Here is a 25,877-nt window from a genome sequence, read left to right as displayed (position 1 = left end):
GCTCTCTGCTGCCCTAAAAGAAAATTCAGTGATGTTTTTCTCATGCCCAGTGTTGACTCATTCTTTGGTGGGGATGGGAGGAAAATGAAGGGATGGATTTGATTATGGGATTAGGGAGTGAAAAGAGGCTGACATGAGGGTTTCTGGTCCAGTTTTTGGCAGAGGACAACGTCTGTCTTGCCTAAGAGCGTAGCACTGGGTCACAGTCACACCAGTCTAGCCTTGCCCTTTCTCAGAGGGGACACTGCGGCCTGTCACAGGGACCCATGGAGGGCCACATCTGTGTCAGTCAGCTGCGCATCTCAGCCTCCAAGAGAACCAATTGCTTTTGTCCAAATTCTGCCACCATTTGATGCCCTCGATCCCTCCCCATGGCTAGCCCAGTGCTATCTGTGACATGGATATGTCTTTAGTTGCTCATGTGCTGCACCAGAAATCCCTACACTGACTGTAACATCTCTCAATGTCCAGTGTCCATGTTAAAAGTACAAACCTGTAGAGAATGTTTATAGAAATTTATCTGAACTTAATAGAGGATATACCTGGAAGCCAGACAACAGCCTGAGAAAATGCCTCTCAGAATGGCAGTTTGTAGCTTCCTTTGTGCACTTGGAAGTGAGGAGGGAACTAAGGGAGAAAACTGAAGGTGGAGGAAAGCCAGGCAGGAAATGGATTGCAGGGTAGGTGAAGAGATTCCGAGCTCTCTTGAGGGTGGATTCTCTTGAAGGCTCTGCAAAGAGGCAGTTCAAAGGTGTGTTAACCCTTTTACTAAAAACACTAGATGCCTGGAGTGTGACTACTCACTGTGACCTGCCCAGTTAGAAATCTGTGATCAGATCACCCTGGGAGGTTACAGTCCATGGAACCCCTTTTGCTTCCACACCAACACGGCACCATGATTAGTCCCAGGAATCCCCAAGTGGCTGTGGCCTCCTTATAGCCACCAGGGCAATCTTGAGGACAAAGGACAGCCTTTCCTCCCAGCATACTTTTAGGACCCTGATTTGATATGGCCCCTGCCAGCATCACTGTGGGGGGCAAAAGGTCAGGCAGACTACTGACCTCCCTCTTCACAGGGCACTATCAGTCTCAGTCTGTCCGTGGTCAGAGTTCCCTTCATCTGGGGACATCCTCAGCCCATTATAGGTCGATGGGCCCATTATTAGTAGACACAAGAGGAAAAACTCCCCAATGGTGAGTTCACACCCTGTGGGTTAAATGATGCAGCATCAACCAAACCCCCTCTGAGCAGGATTCTGATGCTGTGGCCCACAGTCCTGCTCATGACCATGGATGTTTGTAGGAATCTCAGGGTCATTGGAGCTGAGATGCTGCAGAACCCACACAGCAAACTGGGGAGAGAGTGAATGGCAGTTTTAATTTGAGGCCATTTACCAAATAAGACTGAAATATAGTTCATGAATGTGCCAAAGGCCACTTAATAAAATGTTTTCATTAAAATTTGTTTTCTATTCTGTTTTTCTTTCTATCTGAACTACCAAAGAGAACACCCTAAACTTATGAAGTGCTTGATGATTATTTGTTGAATGGGTACATCCCAAAAAATTCCCACATAGATTGGATCTGACAAGTAAATGTAGAGAGAGGCCTCTCCCAGGTGCCCTCCTTCTGCAGGACTGTAGGGCAGGGGTGAGAGGTGGCCTGGGAAATGCTGAAGGCTGGTTAAGTAGGGGTGATAGGGCAGGACCTGGTCTCTAGCACACCTAGACTGTCACATCACTGTGTTTTCAATCCCAGGTGAGTATCCTTCAAGCACTGCACCTGGGGGCAATGCCAAGAGTAATTTTGTGATGTCGATCAGAACAATTCTCTATTTTCAATTAAAGTCCATTTGGCTAACCAGAGTAGTGGGAGACTACTTCATGTTTAGAGACACCTGTCAAATCAATCGTCAAGGCAAATAGAAAAAGGAAAGAACAGAAACTGTTCAGAAGAAAGGAAGATACACATACACTGATTCAGCAAAGAAGGATTACTGCCACCCAGCATGAAAGTTAAGGCCTAAATTTTCTCACAGCCAAGAAAACAAGGAGAAAATGGACTGGTAACCATTATATAATTCTTCTTGTTTTCTGTAAGGGGTAGGGGGATTATCCTCTGCCCTGTGGGGAATGTGTTCATGTTTATACTGTGCATAAAGGACAGTACTTTTAGATATGAAATTGTATAAGACAGTCATGTACTTCACATGGATTTGTTCCCAGTATGTAATGGTTACCCTCTAGTCAGGGAAACAGTAAAAATCTATAGGATAAGCTCAAATTCTTCCATTCCCCTTCCAGCCTTCTCCTTTGCCTGTTCTTCCCCTGACGTTGCACCTGATCCTCTTTTCAGAGCTCCTCTCTCTAAATGCATCTGCCTGCCACCATTCTGCCTTGATCTAGAACTGAGGCAACCACATCCCTGAGATTCACTTTCCAATTCTAATCAGCAAGTAGTCGAACCCATACTAGTTAGCTCCTGTGAAGGTGGCATAAATCTAAAGATACAGGATTCTCATGAGGGTCTAAAGATAGTAACTACAGTTCATCCAGGCTTCCCAGGACCTGGAACAACAGGGACATATGGATTCAAGGAGACTCTCCAGACAGCCTCTCTCACTCCCTCACGGGCTAAGGGCTGGCAGTTCCCTTCACCCAGGGATATGAGATGATGACGTCTCTTGCACAGGGGACCTAATGAAACCAGGGGCTCCAAGGACAGGCATTTCGGCCTTAAGCAGCACATTCCCCTTGGACGTCAGGAATTGGGAGGACTGGGGGACCTCTTGAGCCCCACTGTTTGCTGAATCCTTCCCCAGGCTGGCTTTTGAACAAAGAAACTGGCAGGCCTATCTAAGCTGCAGTTTTTCTCTGCTGCCTCTTGCAAAGAGTGAGGACCCGAAGGTCATGGCTCAGCGCATTCCTGGACAGGAGGCTGGTGCTGAGACCTCTGTGGAGCCTGGAATCTGAGGTCCAAGAGAGAACCAGGCCTGGGTGTCTGTGCCATGTTGAGGCTGGAGGAGAGGCAGTAGGTTGGTGGGAAGTGCAAGGTTGGCAAGCATCTCCCTGCCTAATGCACTGAGTGGCATGTGAGCTCCCGGGCCTCAGTCTCTATCTAAATTGCTCTGTCAAGGCTTCTCCCTGCTAAAGCTGGAGGAGTCAATGGTCACACAGATTCAGATCCGTGCAGCCCATTTCAGGAGCAAACGCTGCAGGATCTCAGAACTGTTTTCAGACTTTGTTACCTGCCATTTTGTCCATAGTCATTGTGGCCTGAACACTGATCACCTGTTTCTCAAGTCCATAGAAAGCCAGACCGAGAAAGTTAGAATGGCGAGTCCACCTTGCTCTCAAGAAGGGAACCTTGAATTTAAACTACATGTAAGTCAACGGTCTCCTGAGGGAGTATGAACCCAGCCAGTGTGATTTGCTTCTGCAACCAGAGGGGAAACAGCTACCAAAGCTTGCAGTGTTCAAGGCCCTGCTCCAGCTGGGCTCTGCACCCTGGAATTGCAGGGCCTCATTCCTGCAGGATCATCTTTCTTTGGAGCCCTAAGGCTCTCCTGTTCTCACTCTCAGCCATGCCCATGCCAGAGGATAGGGACATGGGGTACTGGCTAATGGCCTAGCATTTGCATTCCTCAGCCCTCCTTTGTGCCCTGGGCCACCTGCTTCCCTCTGTGTGGCTGTCAGAGGTCCACCTGTGCGGGTCACAGTCAGAGCTGGACTTGTATTTGCAGGTGGCAGAGGGCCTCTGACCTGGAAGGTTGTTTGTCATAATTGTGTAACTGATCTGTGCATTAGAACCTGCCAAGAATCACGGATTCATTTCCCGTTAACCAGGAAGAGACCGAATGTCATCATGGGGATGTCGGGAAGTGAACTTTGCAAAGTGATGCTGTCTTTGTAACCCTGAGTGCCACCTCATGTGGCTCTTCAGAGGAGTGCCAGCAGAGCTACCTGGAAGGCTTGGCAGAGTCATAGGGTCAAGTTGGTTCCACTCTGGTCCCAGTGCATCATAAGCTCAGAGGCCATCACTGTGGTGAGGTCCCTAGGCAATCCAGATGTTTGGCCAGTTATGGAAACCACTGCTCAAGGAAATACAACCATCCTAGCAGCTCTCTGCCTGCCTTTTAACTTCATGGGGAGACTCGGAAGCCAGGGGTTAGGGCTTTTCCATTCGTGTAGCCCTTCAGAAGGTGAAGGGGGTCCTGCTTAACTCCACAGTGTCAGATGCCAAATAACACCCTTCAACTGCTCATGTCCCACTAGTAAAATGCAACTGCTGATCCAAATCGTTCCCTCTGCATTTCCAGGGTCTGACTGCCTCCTGGCTTCAGGCAATGGGCTGGGTCTGGAACACCTCTGCTGAGTGTCACAGAAGGTGAGGCACTGCACAGGTGAACCCTGAGTGGGGAATTGTGCACATGAATTTGGGATGTTTGTGCATATGTGAGTGTGTGAGTTTTTGTATAGAAACCAGGAGACCCAGTGGTTGAAATTCCCAGCATCCCGCTGTTAGTAGCCTCAGTCCATACCTCCGCACCTCCCACACTTATCCTATATCCAGGTGCTTTACTATGCACACCCCTCATTGAGGAGCATTGGCTTTGGGTGGTGTCAGGGGCTCTGGGTGAGGTATGTGCATGCTTGGTCATGGACAAAGTGTCCACAAGTGCCCTTGAGCTGAGCACTACGACCCCTGGGCTCAACAGAGATTGTGTGGGTGATAACATGATCCCCTCATGCAGGTCCTGGCTCTTATTGGCACCATTGTCCTCCCCTTCAAAGCCTTTATCTGACCATTGAATGTAAGGCTACTCCAACCCCAGTCCCCATTATAACACCCAGGTTTATTTTCTTCTTGGCAGTTGTGGACATCTGAATTCATCCTGACCATTTACTTGTTGGATTTTGTCAGTGTAGCAAAGTCAATAAGAGTATGCTGGAGCCCTGGCTGGTTTGGCTCAGTGCCTAGAGCATCAGCCTGCAGACAGAAAGGTACCAGGTTTGTTTTTGGTCGAGGCCAATGCCTGGGTTGCAGGCTTGATCCTCTGTGAGGGGTGTGCAGGGGGAAGTTGATCAATGATTCTCTCTCATCATTGATGTCTCTATCTCTCTCTCTCTTCTTCCTTACTCTCTGAAATCAATCAAAATATATTTTAAAAAATAAAGAGAAGAGCCTGGAGCCAGACTGCCTGTGTTCACACCCTGTGCACCTGAGGTCCTGAGCAAATCACACACACTCTGGGCATTAGTTCTCTTCTTGGTAAACATGGGCTATGAATAGTGCCCCCCTCACAGGGCTGTGAGGAGTAAATGGACTGGCACAAGTAAGGCAGCCAGAAGAGCACTGGCCCTGATGAATGCCATGCAAGCATTCCTTCTTGGTGTTACTGTGATTAGTATGATCACCTGAGTCATACAATGAAGTCCCAGGGCCCATAACAGGTCTGGGGACCGCCTCACTCTCAATAACTGTTAAATGAATAAATGCATAAACAAATAAACAAAGGAACTGCAGTCCACAAAAATGTAGTCCACAAATGACCCCACAACCTCTCTGGAGCTTGACTCAGCTCCAAGCTGGAACCAAGAGAGAAGCTGTAAGACTTATTTTGGAATATTGCTCTGGGCACAGCTTCCTTTCTTGGGTGCTGTAATTGGGCTTAGCTGGGCAGCAGGAGCAGTGGCTTTATGCTGCCCTCTGCTGGTGTCTCTAAGACAGGGCTAGCAAACTCAGACAGCCAACATGGGGGCCAGGTGAGTGGTAGGGCCCTTGACTGCAACTTCAGATGTTCCTGCTTTCTTCCCTCCTGCCCTGATTGCTATGCCCAGTTAGAATGCATTTCCTAAATGTCCCTCCCCTGTAGGGCCAGGGCCAGACACACTCTCCCACTGGGTGACCAGACAGCCCTCATGTCCAGCAATCCCTGGAACTGGTGAATTCTCTGCTCCTTGTCTGTGTGTCTCTCATGTCCACACCTTCACTGTGAGCTCTTCAGAGTGCCACCCCATCCTCCTTCTTATCTGCCCTCCTCAGATCTCTGTGTCTAGGTCAGTGGTGGCGAACCTATTAGACGTGTGTCAGAGGTGACAAGTGAACTCATTTTGAGGGGGTTGATTTTTCTTTGTTAAATGGCACTTAAATATCTACACTAATAAAAGAGAAACATGGTAATTGGCGTACGACTGCTACCCTTTTCATTGGCTAATCAGTGAGTATATGCAAATTAACTGTCATCCAAGATGGCGGTCGGCAGCCAGGCACTGAAGCGAGCATGAGGCTTGCTTGCTGCGGACTCCAACGTTCCCCGCCTCACTTGCCGGCCTCGAAACTCTAAGCAACTATGTACTATGTTGCAAATAAGAAGCTAAACAAAACACCAGAAATCAGCTGGACTGAAAGCCAGGCAGACCGAAACTTTGTATCGATGTTTTCAGCAGCGAGGCCTCAGAGCTAAAGCTGGCCCAGAATAAAAAAAAAAAAAAAAAGAAAACAAGGAGCGGTTGGAAGCTTCAGTCACTCGCCACCCGGAAAACAGCCCTCAGCCCCTCACCCAGACTGGCCAGGCACCCCAGTGGGGACCCCCACCCTGATCCAGGACACCCTTCAGGGCAAACCAGCCAGCCCCCAGGCCTCTATCTTATATAGTAAAAAGGTAATATGCCTCCCAGCACCGGGATCAGCGGAGCAGCGAGGCTCCTGGCACCGGGATCAGCGTGACAGGGGGCAGCGCCCAAACCCCCTGATCGCCCTGCGGCTCTGTGTGTGAAAGGGGGCGGGGCCACAACCTCCCTATCTGCCCTGCTCTGTTCGTGACAGGGGAAGGCACCCCAACCTCCTGATCAGCCCTGCTCTGTGCCTGATAGGGGGGAGCTCCCCAATCCCCTGATTGCCCTGCGGCTCTGTGTTTGACAGGGGGGAGCTCCCCAAACCCCTGATCCACCCTGCTCTGTGTGTGACAGGGGGCGGTGCCCCAACCCCCCAATTGGCCCTACCCTGAGCGTGACTGAGGGTGGCATCACAACCTCCCGATCCACCCTGCTCTGTGCATGACGGGGCAGTGCCCCGACTCCCCAATCGGCCCTGCTCTGAGCCTGACCAGGGGCTGCACTTAGGGATTGGGCCTGCCCTCTGCCACCCGGGAGCAGGCCTAAGCCAGCAGGTCGTTATCTCCCGAAGGGTCCCAGACTGCGAGAGGGCACAGGCCGGGCTGGGAAACCCCCCTCCCCCTGCCCCCCGAGTGCACAAATTTTTGTGCACCGGGCCTCTAGTATAAAATAAATATCAAAAATATAAGTCTTTGTTTTACTATGGTTGGAAATATAAAAAAATTTCTATATGTGACACGGCACCAGAGTTAAGTTAGGGTTTTTCAAAATGCTGACACGCTGAGCTCAAAAGGTTCACCATCACTGGTCTAGGCTGATGTCAGAATCCCTGAAAGGCTAGAACTGGCTCTGTGGAGGCTGGTGTGTGGGCATCCCCTTTAGCTACCTCTGTGTATCTCTGTGAATTTCAACCAGAATCAAGCTCTATGCTGCCCTCTTTCCCTCCACCCCCTTTACCCCCACCTCAGCATCAGCCAGGAGAGACTGTGCACTTCTCTCTGAACCAGGTTCCTTTTTACAACATTGCTAAGTGTTTACCTCTGACCTATGTGGTGCAGAGGAGTTCAGGTTGAGGACCTGTAACTAAGGGAACTTGAGAGACTGCCCTGGGACCCATGAGGACACCTAAGAGACCTCAGCCCACATAGAGATGGTGGGGATCTCCTGCAGGTCTCCAGTGGCGATGGCATTGTTGTCCCACTAGCTGTCAGTCTGTGTTGTAACTGTCCTTGGGCTTCTTGGAAGCACAGCTGATGGGAGCACCGGGATTATTGCAGGAGACCCAGAGGTGCCTTCACTTGCTCAGGGATGCAGCTCAGTGGCTCCCCTGGTTGGGTTCCCTCTGGTCCTGTGGATCCCTGTCCTCTTACACCAAGAACAGCAAACACTAGCACACATGTTGCCCCTCTCCTCCCCCATATCAGCAGCAGGCATGGCTACTGAACTACCACATACTCAGCCGGTATGAGACCCTGGGGCCATTTTAACCCTGCAGTGACTACCAAAGGATCTGAGATGGTGTGTGGAAAAGAACCCATTGTCCTGCTCTGCCTGGTGCTTCTGCCAAGTCAGCTTCTTGTTCACTTAAAAAACTGTGGCATTGGGACCACAAAAGCACTATCAGAGTCCATAGGAGAGTTGCATGTGTGACCCTTTACCCAGCAAGTGCATCCTCTGGAGAGAAAACCTTGGCCACCTGTGCTGACCCTTTCTCCTGCTCTGTCTGCAGTTCCTGGTGAGCCTCTCCCCTTACATGAGGTCTGGTTCCCAAGCATCCCAAGGACAGGGACCAGGAAAGGTGGGTGCATTTAGGATGCACCATGTGGAAGGGGTCAGAGGAGTCCAGAGGCGGAAGAACCCACAGTCTGAGATGGAGGATGGATAGATGCTTCAGAGATGGCTTAACACCACACTCAATGTCCATGCTTTTATTTTGTCATTTTTTACAATGAAAGTAAAGTACATTTTCCTCTAGTATAGTTTGAACTCTAGTCCATAAATTTTTGGAAGCTTATTGCTGTTTAATTTGAGTTTCTTTAATTACTACTAAGATTGTACATTTTTCATGTTTCATTACTATTGGCCATCAGTATATCTAATTTCATGAATTTTCTCTCCTCATTTTAGATATTTCTGTTCTCATTCCTGCTTCAATATTCATCATTTTCTTATTGATTTATCTGTTATATAAATTTATTAATAAATTTATATAAATTTATGTAAATTTACATAAATTTATGTAAATTTACATAAATTTATTTGCAAATAAATGGGCATTTCAATTTTAATCTTACATTGCTTTACTTTTTGGCAGAGAAGTTTTATATTTTAATTCAGATTTTGAATTTTATAAGTAAGTAAAAAATCAGATTTTATTTTTCCTCTGAATGCTTACCCTTTTAACTGAGAATTATTAATTGAAACATTCATTATTTTCCCATAACCATGGTAATCTATTCTTATGCATATAGGACGTATATGTATAGACATACTAGGGCCTGGTGGCCTTTATATTTGGTCCATCTGTTCCTGTGTTAGTAACACACTATCATAATTATGTTCATTTTATAAAACCTTTTAACATAAGAGGACCAACTCCATTCTCATTGTTTTTTAAATAATTTTTATGACTGTTCTAGGTTGTTTATTCTATCATAAGACCTCCTGATGTGGTCCTCCAGCCTCACTCCATTTTGGAACTGAGTCTTTGGAGAACTCACATCCCTCTCATCCTCTTCCTATTTTGTCAGGTCTCTGTGGCCAGGGCCAGGCGTCCTGGGCTTGCTCAAAACCCAGCAGCATTTTTACCCTCACCTTCCTGCCCTGATCCAGCCCTCTGATCACAGAACGCATTCCCTTGGCCTGAAGTTGTCCTATGACCTTTGACCTTGGCCTGACCCCAGCCACTTACATGTGAAATGAAGCATTCAGGGAATTAATAAAAGTGCAGAGAGGCAGGCAGTGGAGTCACAGTGCTATTTCCTCAGGTCAATGGGACTGGAAATGTCTTGAAAACACTTTATTCAACCGTACAAACAGGCTTACAAATAGGAATTCAGGATTTCATTCACTCAACTCTTTCATTTTTTCACTGTCTTCTTATAAAACAAATATGAAAAGTATCATTTTGCTCATGTAGGGAGCACCCTTCTGAGTCCCTCTGTAGCTCATGGTTGTTTGAGTCAGGCAGCCTGAGAGAGACTATATTGCTTAGGTAACTGAAATTCATGTAGGTTAATATTCAAAATTTATGCAGTAAACATGGGCTACGTATGCTGCAGTGACAACCTCCAAATCTCACTCAAGGTCCAGGTAGAACAATCCAAGTGATCTTCAAGAGCAGCTATTTCCCCTGCATTTTCTCAGGTTTCGGGAATGCCGGGTTACACAACATGTTGTAACCAGCAATGCTGCTGCGCCCACCATGGCAGCGGAGAAAAGGGCATTTCAGACAGTGCAACTGCCCTTATCTGCTTCTACCCAGAAGCGACACAGGTCACAGACCAGCCTTCATGAGGTCTCTCGTATTGAAATTCGAGACACACAAAAGCTACGACACACAAAAGCTACAGCAGTAAAGCCTATGAGAAGACACCTGCTATTGGCCATAAGGGGGCCTAATAGACACAGCATGGACAATAATAAGTGTCTTGGTCTCTCAGTAGCTTCTTGATCCCACAAAGAGGTGGCTCTCCTCTATTCTCCTGGTTAAAAGGTTTTACAAATATCCACTCATTTCAGATCTTCCTGTTGAGCGCCTCTATTGTGTGCAGGGACACAGTTCTTCAGCTTATCCCTCATATCAGGGATGTTCAGGACTTATAGCATCTATGAGGGTATGACGAGGTGCCTGGATAGATATTTAGCTTATAAATATGTTGTCCCCTCTAGTAGATACCTGGGTTCTTGGCTCTAGTATATAAACACTGGTAGCTTGAAAAGGTCAAGCACACCATTAAGCTTGAATTAAGGATATCCAGAAGACAAGAGTGATTAAGAATGCCCTGAACTTAAGCAACTCAGTTCTCGGTGTTTTATATCAATGAAATTCAGGACAAAGATAAAAGACTCTAATACCCACAAACATCAGAGTGTGCCCCACTGTCAGTTCATGATGGCAAGTGGGTTGGTTGAGTAGCAGGAGGGTTGAGAACCAGGAGGTGATCTGAAAATATACTATGGAACTGAGCAGGGGCTTCCCCATGGAGCTGCTGTGGTTGTCACTCTCCGCACGCGGATGGACCCCAGGATGCTCCCAGGACATCACCTGCCACTGTGAGGGTCATAGTATCTCCTGAGAGGTCAGAGTCACGCAGTCCTGGCTTCACTTGGCACCCAGGCTACTTACACTAGGGACCAAGGCTACTATGGGTGGGGCAGAGCTAATGCAGTTTAATGCCCTGTTCACCTCTGCCTATGAATGTGAGTGTAAGAGAGGTCTCTGTGCTAAGAAAGGGTTAAAACCTGAATTTTCTGAAATACTTGCCTTAATCCTTTGCTTTCGTGGGGTTGTATCTACGGAACCCAAATGAACCCTCCTTACTTGTTCTCTGTACTGGAGAGTGAACCGGACCCCGTGCTGAGGTGGATCTAAAGCTTCTCCCAGGGCCTGGGATCTCCACAGTCCTGTCTTCAACCCCACAGGACAGTTCTTTTCTTCCTATTGAGTCAGTTTTGCCATTTCCCTCCACATTTGTCAAAGAAATAGGTTGCCTTACATGCTGGGATGGGAAGTAGTCACTTTTAGAGGGACTGTTGGACCACCATGACCTTCCATGGGTCCCAATGGCCATACTGTGCTGTGGGGTCCACCCTCAGGCTGTCTATTGGGCCAGAGGCGGGCATCTGAGACAGGCAGATTCACTTCCACAGGAATTTTGACCTGATATCCAGCAAGCTTTTCTGATCTCTGTGTGACACATGACTCTGTGCTTGGGCAGCTGAGAGCCTGAAGCAGAAGAAGGTGGTGGGAGAAGGAGGAAGAGAGGCGAGGATGCACAGAGGCAGAAGCAGGGAGACCGCACAGCGCTGCTTGTGCACCCGCAGTCCTTGAGCCCCCTCAGAACTCTTCATTCTTACAAAAAATACCTCCCTGGGCTTAAACCATATCCACTGCTTTTTCCTTTGTATTTGCAATGAAATACCTTTCGAAGCTTCCTGGCGGATGGGGTCCAGGTCTGACTCCTGAATTGAAGATTATTTGTTCACTGTTGAATAACTGACATATTTCAGAAGCTGCCAGGACTTGGGGCTTTTTTTTCAGTAACAGGAAAAAGGTCTCAGCAGAGAGACTGAGCGGTGTGCTGTTGGGAGGTGTGGTTTTTGTTTTCCTTTTTTTTTTTAAACCTATTAATAATCACTTCATTTAAATTATTTTCCATTTTTAAATTATCGGTGACGTACTGTGTGATATTAACTTCAGGTGTACATCCCAGTGATTAGTCATTACATAACTTGCTAAGTGATCATCCCGATCAAACTCTTCCCCATCTGACACCACGGTTATTACGTGTGGCATTTTGCTTTCAGACCTGCTGTCCTACATCTGAGGGGTGGCTGTGAGTGTTGGGAAGAGGGGTGTGGCCTCCGGTCCCTGGGAACAAAGGAGGCCTGGTTTCCTGTCTTGTTGCCTCTCCTATGAGCCTGTGCTTCATCCAGGTGTCCTTCCAATTTCTTAAGCACAAGTGTCATTAAAATCAACTGGTATACAGAGGCCTTTGGTCTAAAAGTTGACCGGCCAGAAGTATAAGGTTTAGGATCAAATGACCTTTCATGTGACCAAGTTGTAGCACTGGGGTCTAGAGCAAGCCACGCCCTGCCCCTCTCTATGGGAGGAGGAGAAGGAACTGCCCAGCTGTCTCTGAGGCGGTGTGGGGGAAGAACCTCCTGGATGGAGGCCAGGGCAGGGCTGGGGGTGATCCTGAGCGTGGCTGGACCCTCTGTGCCTGAGATCTCAGCTGGAATGGAGATTGTGCAGGTGGGACTCCCTCCCATGAGCCGACAGGCAGACACAATGACAGGGCAGAATGAGGTCCTGGTGTGCAGGGATGCAGAGGAGGCTACTCAACTGGGCCACACAATCCTGCCAGGGAGGCAGATGACCTGCCAGGTCAGCCCACGTAATGTGCACCTTCCTGGGCTCAGGCCTTGAAACAAGGAGCAGCCATTGGAACCGCCCAGCCCTGGGGCTCCAGCTGGCATTGGCCAAAGGAGTCAGGGCTCTGGGAGGTCCTGAGCAGGCATGTAATGTGGGTGCCAGGGATCTGAGCCCTGAACAGATGAGCTCATCCCTGGAGTGAGGGTGAGGAATGGAGAGAAAGGAGAGCTAAGGCTTGAGCAGGTCACCAGTAAGTGGTCAAGAAGAGGAGGAGGGGCTAGCAAAAGAGGATGATAAGGAACTGCCATAAGGGGACACCAAAGCAAGAGGAGGGAGTGACAGAGGAGGGAGTGACAGAGGAGGGAGTGACAGAGGAGGGAGCGACAGAGGAGGGAGAGACAGAGCAGGGAGTGACTTGCTGGGTTGACAGTTTGAGGAGGCAGAGGGCTGAGGAGGAGCCTTTGGATTTGGGGGACTAATTTTATCCCTTGCAGTTGGGAATGCAGGCTGGCCCTTCTTCCTCTGACAGAGCAGACAGTGAAGCCAGTTTCGTATTTTATTCTGAGAGAGGAGTTCCATGGGAGCCCTTGGCAGGCCTCATCCCACAGCTCTGTGCAGAAGCCAGGTCACAGAACCCTCAGCTCTTACTTGTCATGTCAGCAGCACACAGGTCTGGGCCAGGCTCCTGGACCAAGGCTGCCCCACCCACCCTGAGGGCTCAGAACTCGCAGATCACAAGGCGCTTCGCTCCACAGGGCTTGTCGTTCCACTGGCCGTTGTTGTACATCTCCACACAGTGCTCATTGCCGTTTTCGTTGTTGGGCTCCCCAGGGGCCCAGTTGGAATAGACCAGGGGCTTCCCTCCTGGGTAGGTGAACTTGCCCTTCGTCTTGAAGTCAGTCATGCTCAGGAACACAGCACCCTTGTTCTCAGCCTCCAGCAGCAGTTGCAAGGCGTGGTTCTCAGCTGCAGAGCGTGGGGAGGGCATCTGCCCCCCGGCCTCTGCACACACTTGCCGTGCTTCATAAAAAGTTTTCAGAAAGCCTGCTGCCTTGAAGACCTTCTGGCCAACACCTCGGCCGTTGGGGAAGAGCTCCACTAGGAGGAGAGCACAGTCAGGTTGGGGCTCTGGGGGCACTGGCCAAAGCTCCATGGCTCTGAAACCTTTGTGCTCCAACCAGAGCCCCAGGCCTCCCATATAAGGCCTCAGAGCACCAGGGAGGACAAAGGTGAGACCCCGGCTCCGAGGTGCGCTCTGGGAGATGGATCTGCCTGTCTAGTTACAGGTGAGAACACTGGGCTCAGAGAGGTTAAGTAAGAAGCTAAACTTCATGTGACCATCACATGTAGAGCTGGGGGGGTCACCCTTATCTGATCTCACACTAGAGCTGAGACGTGCTCTTTCTCTTTCACCCCATGTTGCATGGCAGAATCGGTTTCCCAGGTACTGGGCGGGACTGGGAAGCTTTAGCATCATGCAGCGAAAGGGCATCGTGCAGCCTCTGAGAGCTGGAAACAAGGATGGTGCTCCCTCTGATCTCACTGTGGACCCTGCATAACAGCAGGGCATGAGGCATTGACAGGGAGGTCCGTGCCGCGTGTGGATGTGGGAAAGAAGAGGAGAGGGTGGGCCATCTGAGGGCAGCGCTGTGCTAATCTCTGCACTGTGTGCGCCCAGTGCTGGCCTCTAGGTGTGCATGTGGGGGAGGCTGGAGAGCTGGGAGAGAGGACAAGGACAGCTGAGAGGTGTGCATGGGCGTCAGGGGCAGGAGAGAGTCAGTGCTGGAGAGAGGGCTGTCTGGGAGTCAGAGGGCCAGGTATTCAGCCCCGCCTTGGCCATGACTGTCAAGGTGGATAAGGTAAAATCACTTCCTTTTTCGGGGTTTCCAGTTACTCATCTCTAAGATGGGAATACAATTTATAAAAGCATCACCTGTGTGGCATTCAACATCACTTTTCAGTCCATCTCACTTTCCATCCCTTTAAGTGTGTGAGTGTGTGTGTGTGTGTGTGTGCTTTAATGTGTGTTTTTTTTTTCATCTATTTTAATGAGTTTTTACAGAGAGGAAGGGAGAGAGATAGTTAGAAACATCAATGAGTATTGTCAAGGGCGGCGGGGGGGGGGGGGGGGAAAGGACACATATGTAATACCCTTTGTAATGCTTTAAGCAATAAAAAAATAAAATAAAATAAAATAAAAAAAAAAAAGAAAATGGAGAAAAAAAAAAAAAAGAAACATCAATGAGAGGAAACATCGATCAGCTGCCTCCTGCACACCTCCCACTGGGGATGTGCCCGCAACCCAGGTACATTCCCTTGACCGGAATCGAACCTGGTACCTTTCAGTCCACAGGCCAACACTCTATACACTGAGCGAAATCAGTCAGGGCTTAATATATTTTTAGTGATATCAGAGAGGAATGGAGAGGGAGAGGGAGATGGAAACATCAGTGATGACAGAGAATCACTGATTGGCTGTCTCCTACACACCCCCTACTGGGGATCATGCCCTGACCAGGGATCGAACCATGATCTCCTGGTTCATAGGCCGACACTCAACCACTGGGCCACGCTGGCCGGGCTCATTTTCCATCCCTTTGACTTCTGGGTTCATGCATAGAAGCCTTCAGGGTTCCTGAGAGGGCTGTGCTCCGGCCCCAAAGGGCTGGTGAGGAGCCAAGGCTGTACCCCGATTCACTGGGACCCTTCCACAAGGGTTCAGGGGCCATACTCTCCACAGGCTCAGTAGGGCACCCAGAGCGCCCTGGACAGGAGTTCATCTGCCGTTCACTACATGCACCCGGGTGGGTCTGTGTGTGCATACACAAACATGGCCACGTGTCCATCTGAAGATACAAGGGAGCACTGAAAGCCCACCTGGTGTGTGTGAATATGCACGTGTGCACATGTGTGTAGATGATGTGAGGTGAGTGATGGCATGTGTGTAATACACACACATGTGGCAGGTGTATACCATGAATTTTCCTTTGTTTGAATCAATGTGCATGTGAGGGAGTGAGCACACATGCATATTTGTGGAGAGAGGGAGACATACCAAATGCTTGAAACCTCACCCTTGGTACGTGGGTACTTAGTGGTTTTAGGTACGTAGGAGCTAACTGCATGTCTCGCTCCTGTGTGCTCTCCTCCTTCAGCAACTCCTCTTTGCATCAATGAGATTTGCTGAATGATTTGAGTTCAAAGCTGACATGAGGAAAGCGGGGAGGAGCGGGGGGGGCGGGGGAGGATTAGGGACTGAGGTGGAGATGTCCACAGGCACAGGCACTGGACTGTGCTCCTGGAGCCTCTGACTCCTCAGCACCCAGGTGAGGGGAGAGTCTCCACTATGAACGCTCGGGTCACAGGTGGCTGTGATGGTGGGGGCTGGAGCCTGGTAGCCTTGACCATGCTGGCACCAGCCCACTGAGCTGGTGTAGGGCCACACCCTGCTACGTGTCCCTTGAATCTGCTTCCAGCTCCTGGAATATGTGGCTGCCCTGTTCTGCCCCACCCTATCCTTATCCCCAGTTCCTGCCCCAATCCCAGGTCCAGCCCATCGTCCAAACCCACTAGCATTCTAGAGCCCCCAATCCTAGAACCAGGCCTGCCTCAGGCCCGGCCAACTCCAAACCCAAACACAGACCCTGCCTGGGGCCTGCCCTTGGCGACTGGCTCAGGTTCAGGTCCAGGTGCAGGAACTCACCTTTCTTATACTGAAGGAAGGCTCCCTGCAGTCGTCTTACCTGCCCCTGCAAGTCTTCTAGCTGCTGCCACAGAGCAGCAATGTCTGCAGGAGAGAGAGGCACAGTGAAGGCCAGTCCTCCACAGTCAGGAATTGGCTCAGAGTCCAGGTCCCAAGGGAAGGGTGCTCAGTGACAGGCTTTCCTGGGGGAGGGTAAGGGGCTGGACCCCAGGAAGCCCACAGCCACTGTCACAGCTGCCCCTGAAAATCCAGGGTCTCCACGCTCACCAGGGGCACCTTTCTCCCCTTTGAGACCTGGGGGGGCCTCTTGTCCCTGCAAAGCCCTGCACGCCTAGGGCACCCACTTCTCCTGAGGAAGGTACAGATTAGGTCAAAGGCTGCTGACAGTGTCTGCAGGCTGGATGATTTCCTCAACTCCACGTAGAGAAGGGAAACTGGGGGGCTGTGCACCACACTGTATGGGCTCCTCCATATGTGGAGGTTTGGGGGGGGGACAGGGGCCACAGCAAGGCCTGCCAGTGGAGGTGGCCTGGCTTCCCTGGCACGCTGAGCATCCTTAGGTCACATCATGGGTTGCCAACGTCATTCCTCCCTCTCCCTTCAGGACCTCCACACACCAACCTCCTACCTTTGGGTAAAGGCTCTCTTTTGGGGGTTGGTTTACCTTGGGGTTCTACATCCCTCTGTATTAATGAGGGACCCTCTGGCCCAGCCGGCCCGGGCACACCTGGAGGTCCCGGAGGTCCTGGGAAAAGGACCAGCCAGTCAGTGCACTGAGTCTTCTCAGAAGGGGGAGAGCGTGAGAAGGTGAGAGCAGTCATAGAGGTCAGAGAACAGCACCATCCTACAGACGCCACCCAGCAGTATTACAGCCTTCCCTGTGTGAGCCCAGCGCCACCCGCAGGTCACCCTCCTTCCTGGGATGGGTATGTGCATCCTCCCGCATGGCCTAGTGGCAGACATTGCAGTCCACGCCCACTGTTCACCATGTGGCCCCGAGTCTCCCTTCGGTCCAGGTTCTCCAGCAGAGCTCTTGTCCCCTTTGGGGACATCCAGCATCCCCATTTGCCCTGTAGCTCCTGGTGAACCTGTAGCAGCAGAAGAAATGGACATAAACCTGGCCCTGGGCCTAGGAGGAGCAGCACCTGCAGGTCAGCCCTGCATTCCTTCAGGTTCCGCAGGTGTAGACATTCCACCTCCACACTCCTCAGGCCAGTGGTGACCCAGGAGACGGGTGTGCACATCCCCATTTCACAGGCGAGGTAACAGGCCTGCCAGAGCTGGAGGGGTGGTTAAGCCAAAACTGTCTGATTTCCCTGCAGTGCACCCTCCCTGCCCCAAGGCTGAGCATTTACAGCAGGGGATCTGCCCGCTTTTACCCTGGATCATGGACTCCTGGCTTTCCCCTTCCTAGGACCAAACTTCATATCAGAAATGATCCCTGACATGAGTCACCAGGGAAAGGCAAATCAAACCCAAGAGATATCATCTCACCCCTCCTAGAATGGCCATTATAAAAAACACAAAAGATCTCAAGTGTTGGTGAGAATGTGAAGAAGAAGAACCCCTATGCACTATTGGTGGGATTGTAAATTGGTGCAGCCACTATGGGGACCAATATGCAGTTTCCTTAAGATATTAAAAAGATAATTTAGCCCTAACCGGTTTGGCTCAGTGGATAGAGCTTCGGTCTGTGGACTGAAGGGGCCCAGGTTCAATTCTGGTCAAGGGCATATACCTTGGTTGTGGGCACATCCCCAGTAGTGGGTGTGCAGGAGGCAGCTGATCAATGTCTCTCATCGATGTTTCTAACTCTCTATCCCTCTCCCTCCATCTCTGTAAAAAATCAATAAAAAATATTTTTTAAAAAATAATTTTTAAAAAAAGTATGATCCAGCAATACCACATCTGGGTTATATCCAAAGGAAATAAAACACTAATTTGAAAAGATATCTCTACTCTCATGTTCATCGCAACATTTTTTACAGTAGCCAACAGATGGAAACAACCTCATAGTGTCCATATGAATCAATGGATAAAAATGTCACACACACACACTGGAATATTATTTAGCGACAAAAAAAATCATACCATTTGCCACAACAGGAATGGATCTTAAAGGAATTATGCTAAGTGCCATCAGTCATACAAATTAAGACAGATACAATATGATCTCACTTATATCTGGATTCTAAGAAACAAAATAAAGAACCTGAACTCATAAATGCAGAGATCAGATTATTGGTGGTTGCCTAAGATGGGAGCTGGGTGGTGGGAAAAACGGTGAAGGTCAAAAGGTACAAACGTCCAGTTATAAAATATGAGCTCCCTTTCCTCCTCTCCGTAGTGCATTTAAGTAAATCCTTTTGATCAGGCCTGAGTGTGGGGCAACAGAACCTCATCTTTGCCAACCTCTAATGCAGTAGAATTTAGTTAGATATTAATACACTGCACAGAAATCATTCAACCACAATGAACAATTATAAGTGCCGCAGCTTGGTTCTAGAGGGCCCCGAAGACCAGGCATTTACCCACAATTTGCTCATTCTTGGGGTGAGAAGAATCAGAAGATCCTAGGGGAGGAATCCTGACAGCTAGGGAGGGGGAATAACACCTCCGGGCTCAGGGCAGCCTGTCATTTGTCAACTGGTAACGAAGTGCTTTAGGTGGACTGAATGTCTAGGGGACTTCTTCCCAAGGAGGTGAGCTTCCATTTCCAGGGCTTCCATGCAGAACATCCAGAGTTGCTGAGTTGGTTACAATTCCAGTGCCCACCCATGCCCACCAGGACAAGCCCACGGTCCCAGCTCTACCTGGATTCCTCTTCTCGCCCAAGGGGCCCTCTTTCCAATCTTGTTCATCACGACCAGGCGAGCCTTTCTCCACAGGGCTACACGTGGCCAGGGTGCAGTTATCAATCAAAGGTTTCTTGGAAAGGCTCTTCACTTCTGCTCCCAATGACTTTGGAGGCTGTGTGAGCAGGACCAGCACGGAGAGGAGAAGAAGCATGGCCTTCAGGGGTGGACAGAAAGAGAAAGGACATGCTTTTTTCTTTTTTAGAATTTTTTAAAAAAATATACTTTATTGATTTTTTACAGAGGAAGGGAGAGGGATAGAGAGTTAGAAACATCGATGAGAGAGAAACATTGACCAGCTGCCTCCTGGACACCCCCACTGGGGATGTGCCTGCAACCAAGGTACATGTCCTCAACCGGAATCAAACCTGGGACCCTTCAGTCCACAAGCCGATGCTCTATCCACTGCGCCAAACCAGTTAGGGCAAAGGACATGCTCTTGATTCCAGAACACAGGTTATTACTTAGCTCCCGGAAGTCAGAGAGGCACTTTCCTAACACCTCATCCCTTCTGTGGGATCAGGAGCAGCAGGACTCCAAAAACAATTTAGGACAAGGCAGCCATACAGTCTGGCCTGGGAGGGCATGAGTTACCCAGCTCAACTCTGAGATGGTTATCAGCAACATCTACCTCTTCTCAGATGCCCCGTTTTGTCCCTTCTAGTGACTTCCCATTCACTGCCATCGGCACAGCTAGGATGTGAACTCCTCACTGAGGCCACCTGTCACATCAGGAAGGACTCATGAAGTGCCTTTGGGCAGGACAGTCCTTCTCTTTGAACCTCCTTCTCCCTGTCTGTGTCAGCAAGGTGGCTGGGCAATCCCATTACCTGTTACTTGTAGCCTTGGATGGACCAGCACTAGCTGTTTCAGTGCTTGTCTGTAAAGAGCCAGAATGCTCAGTGACATCTGTCCTAACACAAGATGGGCACATGGCTACATGTTTGCCAGGTTGTCAGCCATTCCTGCACTAGACGTTGTCTCCATGAAGAAAGTTCCAGATGGAACCCAGAAAAAGTTCTCAGAATAGCTGGAGAGACCCTGGGACGCATAGAGTGCTGCCCCTCCACCTGGGACGACTTGGGAGAGGGGCCTCGTGGAGGAGGGCATGTGAGGTGAGCTCCCTCAGAGAAAGGGGGGTTTTAGGTGGAGAAAAAACAGATGTTCAATAGGGTGTCCAGTGACATGTGAGAGGGACTCTGCAGCTAAGTGAGGTCAGGGTGGGTGCAGGACCTGGTCACTCCCAATGGTGGGCTTCTTTCCTCTTGAGAGAAACCTTAAAGTTAGGAGCCAGGAAAGCGCACACGGGAGGTGCAGAGGCTGGGAACAAACCTGAGGGACAGAGCAAAGGAGAAGGGATCGCCAGGCAGCCTGAGGGGGAGGCAGTGGAGGGCCTTCCTGGCCACAGAAGTGCTTTCTTCTCCACCTGCTGGTAGTTCTGGGCTGCGGAGGACCCTGTTGGCACCAGTTCTTTCTCATTCTGAGTTTACCACTTCCTCGGGCATCATGGGAGTCTCTAAACACCAGGCAAGCTCACAGGCCAGCAGAGTGCCAATTGCTGGGGCAGAGGGTTGGCCATGAGCACCAAAGGCTCCAGCCAGAGCCATGGCATTGCCCCCTGGTGTGCAGCTGCCACAATTCAAGGGCCTTGAGCCCACATCTGGGGAAGAATGAAAAGCCACAGGCATTCTGCCCAACAGCTCAAGATGGCACAGAGGGCACCACAGCTCATAGAAGTGGAAAGGGCCCTGGGCAGGAGCCCCTTCACAGGGTTGGAGACCTAGGACTGGGATGAGGCCTCTTCGCTGGGCCTATAGCGGTATTGGGCAGAGCCACATCCCCTTAAACCACATAGTGTTCCCTTTAAGCCTCAATGTCAGACTAAAGTATTATTGAAAAATGACTCCTCTAAAAATTAATTGGAAATCAGTAAACTCGTCCAGTAAGTGTATTTTTAAAACAAAGATTTGAAGCTAAAAGTAAATCATGTTTATCCATGTCCAACGGGCAGTTGGTACCAGGATGGACTTTGACCCCAGGCCTGAGAAGGCCGGGGCTGTTTCTCCTCCACCACCTTCCTTTCTGAAGAAATCAGGGATGGAGAGAGCCAAGCCAGAAGTTGAAATTGCATTCCCACCTGAGGCTTCCTGACAATGGCATCTGGGGTCTGGGTGGGTGTCATATCCCACTCACCCACCCTCCCCCAGCCCAGAAGGCTAATCTCCCATTGAGCAATGGAAGCAGAGAGAGGGGCTGAAGAATGGTCCTTCTTCCCCCACTACGCTGCCCTCTCATACCCACACCCACACTCACACCTCCCAGAGCAGAAGAGCTACATAGCCCCTGTCTTCCTCAACACCAGTACATTAAAGCACCTCAAATGGGCAGGGGGACATTCGCTGGACACAGAGAAAACAAAATGAAAGGCAGACACAGACACTCACCATTGCGTCCTCCAGTGCCCAGGGTCTCCAGGCAAATGAGCGCTTCCTTAGCCCACAGGCACGGGCTATTTATGCTGCCCTGCAACCGGAGCTATGCGGTGTTGGTCTTTTAAGAACTTCTTTGGAAAATTTTCTTCCTTGTTGACTCACTCACACTAACCCCATCTGGGTTCTGGAAACTTTCCTAACACCACACACATGTCACCTTAGAGTTTACAGAGCACCCTCAGTGGATGACCTCATCTGCATCTCACTGATCCCTGTGAGTTCAGCGGCATCATCAATGTCTGGGTTTTACAGATCTCCACGAATCTGAGTTCCTGAGAAAACCAAAGCCAGGAAAGCAGAGTGAGGAGCAGATGAAGAAGCAAGTTGCACAATAACCTACAACTATTGCAAAAACATATGCATTTGTGTATTTGAAGAGCAGGGCTTGCTGTGCCAACTTCTCTTTGTCCTTCACCTCAACATTACTAACCAGATAGTGGGAAAGAGCTGGGAGCTTCTTGGCATTTCTGGGCAGGGGTGGAGGAGCTAGAGGGGTTGCAGAGGCTGCAGCATTCTGTGAGGACAGTGGCAGGGGAGCTGCCACCTGCAGGGGTCACTCCTTTGCTTCCTGGTCTAGATGTTGGAGAGCCCTCACTTGCTTTCTATGGGATGGATGTCCTTACATCCTTACCTTCATCTCTCCACTTTCTTAGCTGGTGTTTCCTCTGTGTATTGCTCTAGGAAGCAGCTTGAACCCCTGGGCTGCTGATACACTATTGCGGGCATCCCCCAGGAAACTCTCACTTCCAGTGGCCATGGGGCAGTTGCCTGCCCTACTGCTGTTGCTGTCATCTCTGCTCCCTTCTAGATCCCTGTGGCTTCATCTCTTGCATCAATCCTTTGCCCCGTTCCACACACCAGCTGCCCAATGCCTGCAGTGCTCTCCTTTGGCCACTCCATTGGTGCTGCCAACTTCTCCTGGGTGTTATTGCTGCTATGGCATCTCCTTGTGTGTTGTAGAGGCTCTAATACCAGTTTCCTCGGCTGGTAGGAAAGGGTCTTGTTTTCCATAATGCAATTTTTTGAAGGAGGATCCCATAGTAGAGCCACTTGTGCCCCAAATGATAAAACTCTTTCATTATTAACGTCCCCATCCTAGGATGCTCGTGTGCCTCCCAGAGATCTGAATCAGCATGGAGGCTGAACTGAACCATTGCTCTCCACTCCCCACAGAGCCTTCCTGACAAGTCTGATCCTGGTAGCTACACAAACTCCTACCTATGGTGACTTTTATTTCAGAAGCCCTATATGTTTTCACTGTTTGCAACTTAGCTTCTATTAACTGCTACCTCCTAGCCTATTAAGTACTCCCTCTTAATGCCCTGGGATCCCCGTGTAACACAGACTATAGAGTTTCCTTTGTCTAATTCCTCATTACAACAGGGTCCAACTTTACTTATGACCCAACCCAGACACTCCTGTTACAATGATAAACTTTGCCTTCCTCAGTTACACCAACACAGGTGAGAAGAGTCAGATCTCAAATGATGATGACAATGGCTTTCATGCAGATGACCATGAACCTCCCTGTGTGAAAGATGAAGTTTAAGAAGATCACACGGTTTCTTAGGTTTCTGGGCACTGAGGCTATGCTGCAGCCTCAGCAATACCTGCAGCCCCTCATGGAGGTCAGTAGCTGCACTTTTGTCAGAGCTGAGCTGCAGCCTGATATTTGGTTTCCCAGGTGCTTGCCCACATCATTGCTGAAACTGCAGCTCAGCAGACCCATTACCTTTCTTATCAGTGCTAGACTGTAGGGCAAGCATGTCAAACTCATGGCCTGCGGGCCACACGCCTCATTTAAATAAGTAAACCAGGTATGTAATATGTTGGCCGTGAGTTGACATGCTTGCTATAGGGCAGCAACTGTCAAACAGTGCACTGCAAGAATCTTTAAAACATGCAATACCTGACTATTGAGTCAGAGGCACTGACCTCTTTTCTGTCGGATTGTCATATAAGCAAATGAGTGTAGCTGGGATTCCAGGATAACTGCAGAGTAGCTGGAAGCTGTGTCGTTTGCTTCCAGAGTCAGACCGGATTTACAGCTAAATTACAGAGCAATCCACTTAAAAAACAAACTAAACTAGAGCTGAGCTGAAATAGTAGAACCAAGGAGCACAGGAAAAGCCAAGTAGAGACTGGTAAGAGAGGTGGAGAAGCTGAAAGGGAGATCCCCCTCATGCGGGGACAGCTGAGAAGCTTCAGGGACAGCACAGCTGCAAAACTCCCTCCCCCTAGGAATGTGGGGTCTCAAGCCCACGCAGGGATCCCCAACCCAGAGCAACAGAGACAGGAGTGGAGCCCATGTACAGCAGGAGGTGGGAATCAGTGGGGATCCTGTCCACCTGGGAGACGCCGACCGACCATCCTAGGGAAGGAGCGCTCCCATTGCTGCAGCACCAGCCTGGAATTTGCTCTGGACTCGGCCATACTTGGGTTTCACACCCAGCAGTGACTTTGAGGGGCCCTCTGTTCTCTGGAAAGGCTTTAAGGAAAGACCCTGTCCGTGATTAAACTCTGTGGGCTGGTGGTGAGGAATGGTCTCTCCCACCTCACGCACAGAGTTGGCACTCCTTCCCCAACCTGTTGAGCTCCTAGGCCTGCCCTGTCCTGTTGGATGCAGAGGCACTAGGAACTAGCTCAGGACCGGGACTTTTCGGCCCATGCTGCTGGTAAGATGGTGCAGGAGAGCCGAAATGTCAGCCTGTCCAGCTGGGTTAGGAGCTGAACGTAGCTGAGAATTTCAACCCTACCCTGCTGAGACAGATGCATGGAGAAACCTGAGTGCTGTGCAAAGCTGATTTTCACTCCTCCTTCTTGGCCTGGCGGTGCAAGGGCTCCAGGGAGCTGCACAGAGCTGGGATTTTCGGATTGTCTCCCTAGGAGGCTTCTGTCTGGGAGCCAAACGAGAGCGCAGGCTGGTCTCAGAGGCTGCTTTGCAGGGAAGCAAATCTGAGCTCCGCTAATGACCCAGGACGAAGGAGTGCCTGCCCCGTCTCCTACAGGTTATGAGCATCATCACCAATGGGAGACTGGATCAGCCCTGCCAAGTCCCAAATATCCCCAGTGGGTGCAATTCTGTGGGGGGAGAGTGGCTCAGAGGGGAGGATATTGAAAGTGTGAGACCCTCGGAGGCTATTGCCTGTGACCAGGAAGAAATGCTTAGCCCATCCCTGCAGGCTGGGCCAGTATCATCCTCAATGGGAGACTCCTTTGATCTGTACCCCTAGCCAAGGGTGGCTGAACTGGCTCTTGAAGAGGAGACAGCTGGCTACACCCAACCTGAACCTACAGCAGGCCCTTCTAGGGGGAACTAGAGTTGTAAACTCTGGCAGAAACTGAGGGGTTTGGCTTTGAAACAGGTACTAATTTCCCCTCATTGGTGCAAACTCAGGAGGTATAAGAAGAGCCGACTGTTGAAGACAGGTCTGTCAGCAGCTCTAAGCTGGGAGATGCTGAACTTTTTACACAAATCGGCCCCTCCCACACACATGCAGGTCTAGCTCACACAGACACAATCAGTGACTGATGGCAACCTGCACATGACACCCACCCCAGTGGACCCGGAACCAACACAATCAGGGAAGGCCTTCAGACCTCACTAGAGCTCATCACAACTAGCCAAACAAGTGGCTCACCCAAAGGGGGATCCCAGCAGGCACCAGATTCTGCTGGGAACAGCACTGCCTGAGAGGGCAGCCCCTGCAGAGCATCTCATACCTGGTGATTGAGCTTCACCCCTATAGTCACCCAGCCTGGAGGCTTAACTCAAATGGGCCAACTTAACCCACACAAGGGACATTCCTAGAACACCCAAGTTGAGAGAACAAAGAGACCAGCACTGGGCCCCACAGACACCTACTTCATAAGGCCACCCCATGAGGATGGGGCGTCACAGCAGCTCTATCTCATGTTAAAGTAAAAAACCATTGAAACCTGTAAAGAATTTTTGTGAGTTTATTTGAGCCAAACTGTTGACATATGGCAGGAAACAGAACCTCAATGAATTGAGATAATGCTCCAGAGAATGGGGAGTTCACAGCTTGTTTTTCTAAATTTCCATCACAAGGAAAATACCTAAGTGGGTTCCATGAAATTCATTGGTGATAG

General features: G+C 49.9%; 1 pseudogene; it reads right to left on the bottom strand.

Moving 5' to 3' along the window:
- Positions 1-13,263: 13,263 nt before the first annotated feature.
- Positions 13,264-21,739, bottom strand: LOC139022058 (pulmonary surfactant-associated protein D-like; annotated as a pseudogene).
- Positions 21,740-25,877: the final 4,138 nt, after the last annotated feature.

The sequence above is a fragment of the Myotis yumanensis genome, unplaced genomic scaffold (assembly GCF_028538775.1).
Source record: "Myotis yumanensis isolate MYYU_CA2020_CCGP unplaced genomic scaffold, mMyoYum1.0.hap1 SCAF_13, whole genome shotgun sequence".
Taxonomy (NCBI): domain Eukaryota; kingdom Metazoa; phylum Chordata; class Mammalia; order Chiroptera; family Vespertilionidae; genus Myotis; species Myotis yumanensis.
This window is presented reverse-complemented; position numbering and strand designations above follow the sequence as displayed.